The sequence below is a fragment of the Lithobates pipiens genome, unplaced genomic scaffold, assembly GCF_037356315.1.
Source record: "Lithobates pipiens isolate NorthernLeopardFrog02 unplaced genomic scaffold, aLitPip1_a1.2 Scaffold_16, whole genome shotgun sequence".
Lineage (NCBI taxonomy): Eukaryota > Metazoa > Chordata > Amphibia > Anura > Ranidae > Lithobates > Lithobates pipiens.
In genome coordinates this window covers 565435103-565450395 of record NW_027507748.1, presented here as the reverse complement: position 1 = coordinate 565450395, position 15293 = coordinate 565435103, and the positions used below count along the sequence as shown (strand labels likewise).

Sequence of the window (15293 nt, the reverse complement as noted above, 5' to 3'; positions counted from 1 at the left end):
ACCTGATGTACTGGTGGATCTCATTTCTTGTGACCCGAACAAGCCAAGAAAAGTACAAATACCCCCCAAATGACCCCTTTTTTTGAAAGTAGACATTCCAAGGTATTTCTTAAGAGGCATAGTGAGGTTTTTGGTGTTGTCATTTTTTTCCCACAATTCTTTGCAAAATGAAGATTTTTTTTTTTTTTTTTTGTTTTCCCCACAAAATTGTCATTGTAATAGGCTATTTCTCTCTCGTGGCATGTGTGTACCACAAATAATGCCCCAAAATACATTCTGCTACTCCTCCTATTACCACTGATCAGTCAAGCGAAAATGTACTCTTTACATCACTCTAGTGGCTCTGGGACGGATTATTCTCTGTGAACTATACAGCTGTTTGCCGCACATGATGGTGGCTTTGATATGTCCTGGCCTGGTTATACGACCCCAACTAAGGTTTTTTTTTTGGGGACTCAAGTGCCTCTCAATGTTCCCAGATGCATGTGGTGGGGGGGGGGGGGGGGGATTGTTGAGGGTTGGCAGTTGCTAACCATTGTTGGTTTCATCTATTGTATTTTTATTTTTATTTATTTTTCTCCCCTCTTGTGGTGTTCTGGTAATGCTTTTACTCAGTATAACACGGAAAATGCTTGGGTGTGATTCTGCCCCTACTTGTGAAGTAATCATGGTTTCCATAGGACTCGAGGGGACGGGACGCTTTCCTCTTGTGCAATGGTTGCAGACATTGCTGCTTTCACATGTCCTTTGCTCTATTGGCTAATTCAAATATAGCTAAATGCTCGGTAGTGTCATGGAATGTAAGGGGGCTTAACTCTATTAAACGCTCACTAGTGCTCAATTACCTAAAGAAATTCAACTCGCAGGTGTGTATCTTGCTGGAGGCAAATCTAATAGGGTCTTGAGTTGTGAGTCTGACGAGGGCCTGGGTTGGTGCACATTATCACGTGTCTTATTCAAACTATGCTAGGGGCGTTGGTGTCCCTATTGCACAGATCCCTGCCCTTTCAGCTCATAGCACTGAAGCTTGACCCAGGTGGCAGATACACAAGATACATACTTATCCATGCTTTGATCTCAGAGGTCCCATATGTGATTTATGGGTGTCTGTCTGCGCCCCGCCCCCCAGCTAATGTAGATGTACGCCATGTGTTGATGCAACAAATTACACTGTACAATGTTGTTATAGGGGATTTTAACATGACGCCGTTCACCCCTCTGGTCCCCAGCAGTTCAGAATTTCATTTTTACTTTTCAGACAGGGAATATATGTGTGCCTCTACCACATATCGGACTATGTCCCGCATTGAACTGGCTTTTGCCTCCCCTGCACTTGTGCGGAAGATGGTCTCTGCTGAGATCCTCTCAAGAGGCATATCGGATCATGCTCCACTATCTGTTATACAACTTTCCCCTGTAGAAGGCAGGAGGGTGTGGAGACTATCAAGATACTGGATCATGGCTCCTGAAATTCAGGAATTGTTGCCGTAAGCTCTCTGTATCTTTTGTTCAAAGAATGCTGATTCCACTGGCCCCTTAAAGCGGAGTTCCACCCATATAAAAGTCAGCAGTTACAAAAAGTGTAGCTGCTGACTTTTGTTAATCAGACACGGACTTGTCCCACGGCCTGGTGATACGGGCAAACAAAACCCCACTCCTCTCCCCCTTCTCTCTGCAGCACCAGCATTGTCACTGTGGGCGCTCGGCTGTGACTTCAGAGCCGGGCATGCACTGCGCGAGCCACAATGCGCCCGGCAATCATTAATGCGGATGCCAAATTGCTAGCCAAGATATTGGCCGTTCGGTTAGGTAAGGTAATGGAGGAACTCATTCATAGACCAGACGGGGTTCACACCGGTGAAGGGCACCGATATCCATGTCTGTCGAGTGTTCATGAATTTAGCCACCTCCCATAGCTACAGGGGCATGAGTCAAAGCTTCACTAAATGCGGAGAAGGCTTTTGACTCCGTAGAATGGGAGTACCTATGGGAGATTTTGCGGAGGTTTGGATTCTGGCCTAAGTTTCTTCACTGGTTAGGTATGCTGTATAAAGATCCTAGCGCAAGGATTCGTGCGAATGACACCTTCTCAGACTTTTTATTTTTATTTTTTCTCCTTCAGAGGGGGACCGCTGTCATCCAGCTTATTTGCACTGGCCCTAGAGCCCCTGGCAATCCTGGTTAGGGAGTCCGGACGCATTGAGGGGCTTTGGGTTTGCCATCTAGAGGAGAAAATATCACTGTATGCTGATGATATGCTCTTGTAATTACATGATGCTCATTATTTGCAGCCCTTGAGGTCTTCAACGAGCTTGGGCATTTTTCAGGCATCCGCATAAATTGGACCAAGTCAGTTCTATTTCCCGTAAATGTACAGGGTGACTGCGACCCAGACCTCCCTGCTCTGGGTAGAAGACTTCACATATTTGAGGATTAGGGTGACACGGGGGACCTACAGTCTTTCTAACGTCTGAATCTCCAACAGGTAGTCACACGACTTAAGGACCATTGCTCTTGGTGGGCTGACTTACCGCTTAAACTTCTGGGACACATTCATATTCTAAAGATGATCTACCTACCTAAATTCAACTATATCTTTAGGAACTGCCCCACGTGGATCCCCCTCGTCCTTCTTCAAAGACTTGGACAGCTGCATTGGCTCTCTTTTTGTGGCAGGGATCTTCCCCTCGGTTAGCCAGATCGACTATTCAGCTCCCAGTAAGCTGTGGTGGACTTGCTTTACCTAATCTGTTGATGTATTATTGGGTGGCTATGTTAGTCATGGTTAAGTGGTGGTGGTTTGAACAGCCCAGAGCCAATGCTGCAATCTCTCTGGAGGCAGCCATTGTAGGATCCCTTATGGAGCTCAGTAACTTGGCCTATAGGGGGGCATCGACATACCCCTCTCTTCTGGAACCTACTAGGGTTATTCTACAGGTGTGGGGAGTGGCTAGATGGCGGTTTCTTCATCCCAGTCGGTGGTCCCCTCTATTGCCCATTGTGAAGGAACCTGTCCCCCTCTTACTTTAGAATGATTCCAGACCCACAACTTTGGGCCCGGTTTGGGATAAAGATACTGAGGAATGTTATCCCCACAGGGTCACTACTCCTTCCAAGACCTCGCTGGCAAATATGGTCTTTCTGAATGGATGATATTACGATACTATTAGCTACGCTATGCGACCAGAGCACAATTCCCTATGGTACCTAGCTTTAAGGCTGATGCTATTGGAGAGTTGCTGGCTTAGGAATCCTTAAGTAAACCTCTTTCTATGTTTACACTTGGCACTCCTCAGGGTAGACTTGCCTAAAATGGAGGCGCTGTGGGGAAAAATGGAGAGTAGATATTCTAAGTTTAGATAGAGAAACCTGGGAAGAATGTTTTGAGAATGGCTCCAAACTTGTGATATCTTCTAGAGTTAAACTGATACAAACCAAGTTCCTGCATAGGATTTACTATAGGCCTCAGAGACTGCATAACATCTATCCACAGCGTTCACAGAACTGTCCATGGTGTAAATCCCCTGACAGGACTTGCATCCTTATGTTTTGGGCCTGCCCTAAGTTGACACAATATTGGGCTGCAATAATGGAACATATTAATACTCGCTTGCAGCTGGATATTCCGTTGATGGCTCAATTGGCTCTGTTGGCTATTCAAGATGAACAGCGACCTAGGTATACCAAGTTGCTGGTCTTGTTCTTGCTCTTCTATGCAAAAAAGGAGATCCTGCTAAAATGGGCTTCCCCTCTGCCCGTATAGTGAGGGCATGGTAAACTTCTGTCAATGCACACCCCAAATATTGTATTACAGAAGGAAATTGAAAATTCCCCTGGGATTTTTATTGGGGTAAGCAAACTATCAAATTTGAATATATAAAGTATTTTATCGTACTAAGGTTTTAAAATATGAGCTCTGGTTACCAAATTTCTCATGACCCATCAATAGCAACATCATGCAAGGGGGCTGTGTTTTATTTGAATACAAAGACCTATCAAACCTCTATAAGGACATGATATCACAAAGCTTTAGACTGTCCATATGGGTTTGCAGGGTATAGCTAACTCCAATGGATGGAAAACGGTGTTGAAACCAGAGCTTCTCTAAAATTGTTAACCCAGACTTCTCTTGGGTCATAATGACAATCAACATGGCGGGGCCCACTGTAACTAGCTTTCAAAGAACCATGCTGGCAGCGCTTGGAGGAGATAGTATTAGGCCACCTGTAGCAAACCATTCCACAAAAATTGATATTTAACCATATAAACACAGAATAGTGCATCAAGTGTAAAGAGGCGATCAAGGAAGAAAAAATTCTTTAAAGAAAAAAATTGTTTGCAACAGGTGGCCTAATCCCATCTCCTTTGGGCGATGCCAGCATGGTTCTTTGTAAGCCAGTCACATTGGGCCCCATCATGTGGATGGTCAGAATGACCGAAGAGAAGTCTGGGCTAACAATGTTTTGAAAATCTCTGGTTTCAATGCTGTCTCCCATCTATTGGAGGTAACTATACCCTGTAAACCCATATAGACAGTCTAAAGCTTTGTGATACCAACTACATATAAGTTAGCTATGTCTTTGTAGTCAGATAACAGTCCCCCTAAAGAAGACTAGGGCTTGTTTGGTTGAAACGCGTTGGGGAGGTTGTCTGGGACAGGATCACTTACTGTAACAATTTGCCTACTTTGCCTGTTATGATTGATGGGTCATGATGAGAAATTTTGTAACCGGAGCTCATATTTTAAGTGCTAGTTCACACCAGACGCAGTTCCATGTGCTTTTTTTTTTTTTCTGCACTAAAAATGAATGCACAGTGCTTTCCATGTATTCCAATGGCTCTATTTCACACCATGCAGTCAGTTTCCGGTGCAGAAATGAACCAAAAACTAACTGCATGGTGTGAACTAGAGCCATTGGAATACATGGAAAACACTGTGCATGCATTTTATGCAGAAAAAAAGCACACAGAACTGCATCTGGTGTGAACTGGCCCTTAAACCTTTTGTGGTTTTTAATATTCAATAAAATACTTTTTTATATATTCAAATTTGTTTGATAGTTTGCTTGCTGCAATGCAAACCCTGGGGAAAATTTTTGATTTTCTTCTGTAATCCCACATTTTGGATTGTCCACAGAACAGTAATAGAGGGTAAATCTTCCAATGGGGACACTAGTTTTGGTGACCTATGGGAAGGGCCCAAGAGATTCTTTTAATCTGCAGGGATTTCCTCTAACTTCCTCTTTTGGCGATAGGGCAGGAAGTAATATCTCCCCAATGGGACACAGATGGGAGATGGGAATGCAAAGGGTTTTAGCCCTCAGGCCTGGTTTACATTATTGTGAGTCTGCTGGCCTCATTTGCATGGGCACAGCAGCCCATTCATTTTAATGGGTTGCCGTGCCTGCGTTTCATGCAGGAAAAAGGTTCCTGCACCATTTTGAAAATGCAATGGCCAGGAAATGACATCGTGCTTTTGCACCATACGATTTCCCCGTGGTTTCCGAACCCGCAAAGGTGCTACGATTTTTGATGCACGGAGGCGCCATTAAGAGTGTATGGCAGCCAGCACGTTTTGACTGTGGGTGGTTGCAGGTGCAGGAACAAGTGTGATTTCCCCATACCATCATCCACCAGCGATGACGTGAACCAGGCCTTACTCTATCCATAATGGGGGGCCTCTAGTTTTACTTTGTTTACCTTTTTTTCCATTAAGGGGTTAGTCTATTTTCCTTACTTTTAACCAGTTCCTGACTGGCGCACGCCGATGTACGTCGGCAGAATGGCATGGGCAGGCATATTGGCGTACAGGTACGTCCATTTTAAAATGCCGTCCTGCCATCGCGTGCGCGATCGCATGCCGGTCGGGACCCCTGTGAGTCCGGTTGCGGGTCCCGTGGACTCGATCGCCGTGGGGATACCCGCGATCGTCTCACGGGGCGGCTGAACAGGGAGATGCCGTTGTAAACAGCATCTCCCTGATCTGCCTAGCAACAAGTGACGCTGATCTCTGCTCCATGTGATTGGAGCAGAGATCAGTGTTCACTAACACAAAGCCCAGCCTCTCAGTTAGTAACACGCCCCTAGGAACACTTAACCCCTACACTGCCACCTCCTGGTTAACCCCTTCACTGCCAGTGTCATTTACACAGGAATCGATGCATTTGTATAGCATTGATTACTGTATAAATGACAATGGTCCCAAAAATGTGTTAAATGTCCGATGTGTCCGCCACAATGTCGTAGTCACAATAAAAATCGCTAATCGCCGCCATTACTAGTAAAAAAAAAATTATTGATTAAAAATGCCATAAAACTATCCCCTATTTTGTAAACGCTATAACTTTTGTGCAAACCAATCAATAATCGCGATTATTTATCTATCTATTTTTTACCAAAAATATGTAGAAGAATACGTATCGGCCTAAACTGAGGGAAAAAAATGTTTATATATATATATATATATATATATATATATATATATATATATATATATATATATATATATATATATATATATATATATATATAATATATAATATATTTTTGGGGGAAATTCATAAAAAAAAAAAAGCATAATTTTTTACTTGTTAGTTGTCGCTCTATTTTAGTTTATAGCGCAAAAAATAAAAACCGCAGGGGTGATCAAATACCACCAAAAAGCCCTATTTGTGGGGGGAAAAAAAGGGACTTTTGTTTGGGAGCCATGTCGCATGACCGCGCAATTGTCAGTTAAAGCGTCGCAGTGTCGAATCGCAAAAAGTGGTCTGGTCTTAAGCCAGCAAAATGGTCCGATCTGAAAGTGGTTAATCATATTTTACAAATAAATAAACCATTAAAAACCGGGCATGTTCATAACCTGTATACTGCAGGGCATACTGTGCTTTCTATTAAGAAAGCCTAGTACTATATTTTCACTTGTTGATTGCCTCTGTTTAAATAACCAAGGAAAGGGTGAGAATGGGCACATGGCTAAGGCAAAGGGGGTCCAACCCGGTACTAGAAAGGTGTACTTCACAAAGTGGCTGGTGAGTGTATATGAACCGGTCATAACTGATAGAACTGTTGCAAGCACCTGGTATGCAAAGTTGTAGAGTTTTACAGGCAGAGCAGTTTGGAGAGTAAGAGTCGGTTCACACTGGGACAACTTGTCGTGCGACTTAGCCGGCTGACAAGTCGCGCCCCATTCTGTACAATGGAACCATTCTAATCGGAGCGACTCAAGTCGATCCGACTTAGAAAAATGTTCCTCTATGGCTTTGGGGGTGACTTGCATTGACTTCTATAGAGAAGTTGTTTTGCAAGTCTCCGCCGCTGTTGTGTCCAGGTCGCCTGAGGCAATCGCGCTGCAAATTGTGCTGCCGCAGTGTGAACCAGCACTAATGGAAACACATCAAATATCAGTTGCAGAGGAACAAATCTTTGTTGTGGAGTTGTGTCAAAGATGTAGAAACTACACTTGTGGCACAATCGGCTAACATGGAAGAGGTCTTGTATACCTCCTCTTTCCCAATCACCGATATGGCAGTAATTGCTCCACACACAAACTAGAATTTGTCACACATGTTGGTACTAACAATGAAAATATCAGGGTTTTCTTGAATTTGGACTACATGCATACCACCAGAAATATGTTGCAGATACCTTTTTATTGAATAACCCCAATTTTGCATACTAATGTCCTGTCAAGTCAGTGAAGTGCTCCATTGCAGAAAGTTTCTGGGTATTTTTGCACTAAAAAAAAAAGTCTGATTTTGATCAGAAGCTTTCAAAATGAATTTGGTTTTTTACCCACCCACATTATTTTCTCAAGCATAGTTTGAGAGTTTATTTTTCCTATTTTATGTCTGCTCATGCAAATATAAATGCCTTTTTATAAATGTAATTGGGCTGGTGCAAACCTCTTTACTGCCATGTCGCACACCAGGAGATGGAGCAAGCACAGTTCATAAATGCACTAGAGTATGACTTGGATGCCGCTATATGTTCTTTAGTTCATGGGGCTGCACTTGCTAAGTTTCCATACTGCCTCAGAGTATCATTCTCAGCTCTCACCTTTGCACATACCTACACACTCGGATAATTGCGGAGAGTGGTCAGCCCTGAGTCACATTAAACACTGATGTTTGTGTTTTTAGGTACTTTTCACTTTTCAAAGGCCTAGTAATGGGGAAGCTGCATTCCTAGTCATATTGTGTTTATTTTGGAAGGCTTGCTGTATCTGAAATCTCCCTCACACTGACTACTGCTCTCCCAGTGTGTGCCTCTGTCTGCTCGGTTACCTCTCCCCGAGTGTGCCTCTGTGTATAAATACCAGGCACGCCATTCTCTATTTAAGGTGTTTGCTGAAGCATTAAAGGAAATCTAAGTTCCTTTTTTTTTTATTGATTTTCTCAACATATACGCAGATGTGATCGGAGCAGTATACGTCGTCGTGTAATTGTTCCAAATCTTTACTGTTTGTAATTTATAATTGTCCATAGGACAGCCATATCTGTTCATGTCAGACTTGTGCTTGATAGTGCTGTGCATTTACATAAGTCGGTAATGTCCATTATGGGAACATACCAGGCTAATCAGACATTCAAGAACGAAATGCGTGACTAATTGATTTATTGTAGCAGTAGTTCAGTGAGCATGCAAAAGAGAATTCCAGCTATACAAATGGGGAGATTCTGCAAATCTGAACATGAACTACACTCAAAACAATGGGAGTAATAAGAATGCAAAGAGGAACTCCATGGAAAACCTTTTCTTTATTAAAAAAAAAAAAAAAAAAAAAACACAAATTTAATAAAGAAAAGGTTTTCACTGGAGTTCCTCTTTGCGTTCTTATTACTCCCATTGTTTTGAGTGTAGTTTATATAAAATTCTCTCTATCATGAGAAGGGTTTAGAAACTTAGTGGTTGTAATGGTACAAGGTTTTTTTTTTTTTTTTTTTTTTTTTTTACCTTCATGCTTTCTATGCATGATAGTAAAAAAAAACACCTGTGTGCAACAGCCCCCCTAATACTTACCTGAGCCCCCTCTCGATCCCCGCAATGTCCAGGAAAGCCTTGCCTCTCTGGGGACTTGCACTCCTGATTGGCTTTTGGCTGGAGCGGGAGCCCTGGGCTCACTGCTGCTGTCCATCACAACCAGTAAGCCAATCGGCAGACGAAGGGGGCGGGGCTGAGCCACAGTGCCACGTGTGAATGGATACAGAGCAGCAGATCAGCTCGGGTACAACCATAGCAAGCAGCTTGCTTTGGGGGCACCTGACAAAGAAAGGAGGGGCCAGGAATGCCGATGTTCGCCCTGAGAAGAGGATCTGGGCTGCTCTGCAAAACTATTTCACAGAGCAGGTAAGTATGACAGGTTTATTTATTTGTCTAAATAAAAAAACAAGACTTTAATATTACTTTAAAAACTCTTTGCAATTTGTGTCTCCATTGGACACATTTCCTTTCACTTCATATATCCTGATTACACAATATACAACAAACTGTTCACCAGCAACTGACTGGTACTCGCAATCTCTTCAAACATTCTTTGTTCTGCTGCACAGCATGTAGCAGCTGCTTTTGACATGTCACCACTTACAGATTTCAAGAGTGAGCCCTGTTCATCAGTGCTCTGATGAAGCGAGGTCACTCTTGAAACGTATAGGTGGTAACGTATAGCAGAGAAATCGCCCATTGATTACAGTAGCTGCATGCTAACGGGGCCAGCTATGTGCACCTCTTCGTACTAACCGGTCTCTTCTCACATGGTGATTTGTATGACAAAAAAATGGTTTGCAAAGATTGGTAGGGAATATATAGCAGCAAATACTGTTTACTAATAATAAAACTGGTCATTTATATGACAAAACATACTTTCATTTCCCCACAGTAGGATTGTATTTATTTATTTTTTTCTCTCATTTTGTATCAAATTATATCCCGATTACCAAAGGGTGCTGGAATATTCTCCCCAGTGAGGTGGAAATTCACCAACAAAACCTGTGGCCCTTCAGCTGTTCTGGAACTACTCCCATGAGGCATTGCACACTGCTGACCGTTACAAGCATGACTCCCAAAGGCATGATGGGACAGGTTTAGCACCCATGTAACCATTTACCTTTTTATTAAAAAGGTTTTCATTGCCCTCTTGATCCCCATTGGAAAGATTTCCTGTACTAATAACCACACCAGCAGATGGGGTAAAACTTCCACAAAGTAAGTCTGATCATGGTTAAATGTTAGGACCTCCATCTAAAAGCTTAAACCAGCCCCTCCTGCCTTTCCACAGCCCAGCATTCTAGTGAGTGCTAGAGAAGAAAGCAGAGAGCCCTTTACAGTCATGGCTCTCTGCTCAAAGCAGAAAAGAACTGATCAATCAGCTGTATTTTATCGCTCAGTTCTCACTGCAGAGCCAGCGAAAGGACAGATGCAGCATCGGATCAATGCTGCATCCACGTAGGTTAAAAATAGTTTTTTGGAAAGCCATGCGTCTCTCAAAGTGAGCCTTTCTGTAAGCACCAGTGACTTCACTTGACATGCTACCAGAATCCTGGGAGAGCTGAGGATATCAAATCCTGTAAAATTGGTATCTCCTCTTATGGTATGGAATTGTGAAATTTCCCAGGTTCTAGGAGTTGGGCTCCATGCCCTCACTACTAGTACTTACAAGAAGTATTCCGAAACTAAGGTGTTTTTTTTTTTTTTGTTTCTTTTATATTTAGAAGGCATGGGGTTCTTTAACATAAGTGGAGTTTACATTTTCAGTTAAAGTCTGCTTTTTAAAATATGGTTGAAAAACAACTTTCAGATAAACCTTAAAATGTCTCAATTAGAGGTGCACGGTTAATCGTGAGAAGATCGCGATCTTGATTCACCCCCCCCCCCCCCCCCCACGCGATCTAAAGTCTGGATGACCCGCGATTTTCAATTTAGCGCTGCCGGTTCCACGTAACCAGTGTGGAACGCAAATGGCGGATATCGGAACTGACGTCAGCTACCGGAACTGACGTCAGTCATCGGAGCTCATGATGCGCGGCGCCGCTGCCTGGGCATGGGGGCCCGGGAAACAGCAGCGAGTGCGCACTGCGATGTTGGTCTACAACTCCCAGCATGGCTGTTTCTAGGGGGGCGGTGACAGAGTACTGATGACTGGTGTGGACTACAGTATGGCCCTATAGGGTGAGTTGTTAAATAATGAGGCTGGTGTACAGAGGACTACAACCCCCAGCATGGCTGATTCTATATTATAGGGCACTGCAACCCCCAGCATTACTGCTGTATGGGGATTATGTCCCTATATGGGGCAATATAAACTACCTGAAGACTGACTGCCATAAGGCCCTATAAGAGGTGGTATACTGAGGACTATAACTCCCTGCATGACTGGTTTTGGCTTACGGGGGACTATAACCCCCCAGCATGATTCTGGTTTATGGGGGACTACAACCCTTAGCATGCCCCTATGTGGGGGGGGGGGGGGCATATAACACTGTGGACTGCAACTCCCCACCATGACTTATTCTCTAAGGGGGACTACAATTCTCAGCAGGGACCTGTGTATAGTAATGAGGAGTCCTCACTACTATACACAGGTCCCTGCTGGGAATTGTAGTCCCCCATAGAGAATAAGTCATGCTGGGGAGTTGCAGTCCTTAGTGCCTCAGTGCTATATGTCGCCCCCCCCCCCACATGGGCGTTCTAAGGGTTGTAGTCCCCCCATAAACCAGAATCACGCTGGGGAGTTGTAATCCCCCCATAAGCCAAAATCAGTCACGCTGGAGGACTGCAGCTCCCAGCACAATCATTTTGTGGGGGGACTACAACCCTTAGTCGGGCCCTCTAGCGCTTGGTGTATAGTCCTGAGCAGTGTAACTCCCATCATGGCTGATTCTGTTATGGAAAGACTACAACTCTCAGCATGGCCTTGTAGTGGGCCTTAGTTTTTCTTATTTATTCTCAGTTTTTGAGAATCGTGAGAGAATCGTGATCTTCATTCTAAGCAAAAGAATCGCGATTCTCATTTTTCCCAGAATAGTGCAGCTCTAGTCTCAATGTGTACCCCCCCCCCCGACATAACAGTAGTCCCCAAACTGTGGCCCAGGGGTTGGATGCAGACCTTTGCTTGGTTTTTAACAGCCCTTGGGGCACTGTTCCTCCCTCTGACAGCACCAACAGGGTCATAAATCCTCCCCCTGGCTCTGGTGGCGGGGCGCCGTTCCTCCCCCTGGCTCTGGTGGCGGGGTGCCGTTCCTCCCCCCGGCTCCTTTCCTGTTTCCGTTGGCCACAGTCCAGCCCCCTGGTCTGGAGGACCGTAAACCGGCCCTTTCTCTAAAAGAGAAAAAGAAAAATTTTGGAGACCCCTACTATATACCGTTCCTGTTAAGGTAACTGTAAGGGCTTACCTTAACATGTTTGTGTCGGAATGGTTTTTGGTCCCTATACATAACAATGAGGATAAAAAAGGACCTGTATTCTTGTATACGCCCCATTATCAGACCTGCTAATCTTTACAGTTGTGCATAACGATATAAAATGGGAACAAAGTCTGAAGTCACATCATATATAACATGCTGTCTGTTTGGGATGTGAAGTGGGACACTGAAATTTCAAGCACAAGATATTGCATCTGCAAGCTATCGGACTATATGACATGATTTTATTATTGAAACCTTGATGTTCATAAATAAGAATATGATGCTTTTGTGAGCATGGAATGGTCACATGCCCCTAAAGCCGGTTACATACACAAGCCTCAATTTAAGCTGTAATGGTACTAGTTTTATTCAGTTGAGAGCCTATAAATGCTGAAAATGACTATTATAACAAAGGACACATTTATTATAGTGAACTGTGTAACGATATCACGTCTGAGCCAGGATATATTGTAACTAGTTGCCATTTTGTGTGGAAAGCAGCCATGACAGTTTGGCTGACCTTAGAATAAACTTACAGAATAATCTAAACTCCCCCCCTCCCTTGTCTTAGGAATTCCAAAAGCTCTTAAAATCTTCAAAGGGAAGAAAGGTTATCTTAGCAGAGAAAACAAGGCTCAAGTTGCCTGGCAGATATTCCGGCCTGTCGTAAAACTGTCACTTTCTCCATTCAGAGAACCAACAGATCCCCGTCGTAAATACTTCCAAACAGATAGCGTGCAAACAGATTAGTAAAGTGTTGAAAACTAACATTTTTTATAACTTTCAAAGCCCTCATAGCACAGCCATAATATGGATATATTTGGTTTCCTCGGATAATTTCTAACATTTCAAGTCCAAACACCCCTATGTCAGGTCATATGGGAAGCCACTGGGACCCCTTACTCCTCCAAGGTAACCCTGAAATGGGAAACCTGTCATGTGTGGACTCGTTTTGAAGCAAATATCATGCTGATCACTAAAATGGATATCTGCAGTCTATAAACCATAGAGAGGCAGAGATATGAATATGTATAACAAGGTGTACCTGGGACAGGGTCATGAGTGTAGACACCTCCCAGCAACCAACCCCTAAACAAGATGACCAGACGATTGGTCACTGGTCGCTGTCAACACCCCCTTTGATTTGACAGAAAAGAGGAGAGGCCAAGGCAATAGGAGTTCTCCTTTTACCATCCAAGCAGGAACATCTGCCAAGTTTGAGAACCGATTACCTTTGCTCATCGATTGAACTCTGATCAACTCTCGGACATTAATTGCAAGTATTCTACCTTCTCAATTCTACCTTATTTCTTTGTGGCTGTATATTGTCTTTATTTTTTGAAACATCCTTTTTCTGTAAATGTTTTATTCGCACCAACCTTGACCTTTTCATAATAAATCCTTATGTTGAAAAGTGTTAACCTTGTCTTTAAAGCTCTTGATGCAAACTATAAACGAACCTGTCTCTTAAAAGGGCGCTACTGTGATAGAGTAAGGCACTGAGCAGACCTGTCTGTGGTGGCAGTGTGTGTTGCAGGCGCTTATTCTAATTGGTGTTGCTTAAATTACGAGTCCCCCCGGCTCTGTCTTTAAACGGGGGTGGTGGCAGTTAAAGGGTTAATTGTGTAATTAGCCCAGTGACAATCGCTCTCAGGCTGCCTGCACCTAGATTGTGGTCCCGCAAGCTGGAAAATCTTTGTGCTGGGTGCAGCTGAGTGTGGCATTGTTACGTAAGTGACAGCGTGGGGTTAGGTTGGCCGGTCCTTTGTCGCCAGTTAGCGAGGAGGGCAGGGATCTGACACCAGCGTTCGTCACAAACTGACCTAACACAACTTCTTTGTCTGTCTTTGAGAAATCATACAAGTGGCAAAACTGGACTGTTGCCTATCTCTTGACCTTTGCCTAAACCAAATGATTTCTCAATACATAGTGTAGATCATGGGTACCCAACCTTTTGAAGAGGGAGGGCCACTTAAGCGACTTGGTAACCGGTCGCGGGCCACAATGAGTGGAGCAGAAGGATGACTGTTCCATGTCCACTCTGCCTATGCAGAGCGGACGTGGATACAACCCACTCTACTCTAGGGGCCCTTGGATCCCATCTGCCCAGATAGAAGGCATGGATTGGATTGGAGGTAGGTGGGGTGTAAATGGCCAGAAGTATGTTTACATCTGCGGCTCGATAGAGGTGAACGGAGGGTCACACCGTTAGTGTCAATAGGGCCTAAGGCTGTTTTCACACTGATGCGCTGTGGTTTACCCACACAGAGGGTGCAGACAAGTGCGCCTGTGCCTTTCCTGCAGGTTAGCTGTACTTTGCCATAAACCTGCAGGTAATAACAGAAGTCTATGGCTCAGTGCAGGTAACCCGCAGGTGTTCTGCGCTGCACCTGCGGATCAGTTTGAAAGCAACACAGTAACCACCGCAGAACAGATATGCCCATATATACACTGTGATTTAAGTAATAAACTTGCCTTTAATACGTTTTCCATTCAGGTATTGCCGGCTGTTGTCCCAGGCAGATCGCATTTGGTATCACTCCACCGGTGATAGGAGTTGGTGATATACAGGAAGCATCAGTTTTGTTTGTTTTTTTGTTTAACAGAAGCTCTATTAGTGGATTTATTCACAACACTGATGCTCTGGGATGGCGGGTTTCCAACCCACAATCTTGGCTTGCCATCCTAGAGCAGGGGGTCGCGGGCCACATCAGAGAGCTCTGTGGGCCACTGGTTGGGCACCCCTGGTGTAGATGGTACAATGATTCTGACATTGACAGCCATTGGCAGACTTCTGTGTTGGCACTAGAGGGTCTTACAAGCGGAAGGTTGGCATTCTACATTTAAATGCTGCAGCTCCCCCCTCTCTCTCCTTACCTCCCCCATCTTCTCTTT

The 15293-nt window shown here is 44.0% G+C and overlaps 1 protein-coding gene across 1 annotated transcript in view; it reads left to right on the top strand.

Annotated features, from left to right (window-relative positions):
* The window catches only part of CDK4 (cyclin dependent kinase 4), a 104127-nt gene that overhangs the window by 73066 nt on the left and 15768 nt on the right, over positions 1–15293 (top strand). The gene's annotated exons all lie outside the window — the stretch shown is intronic.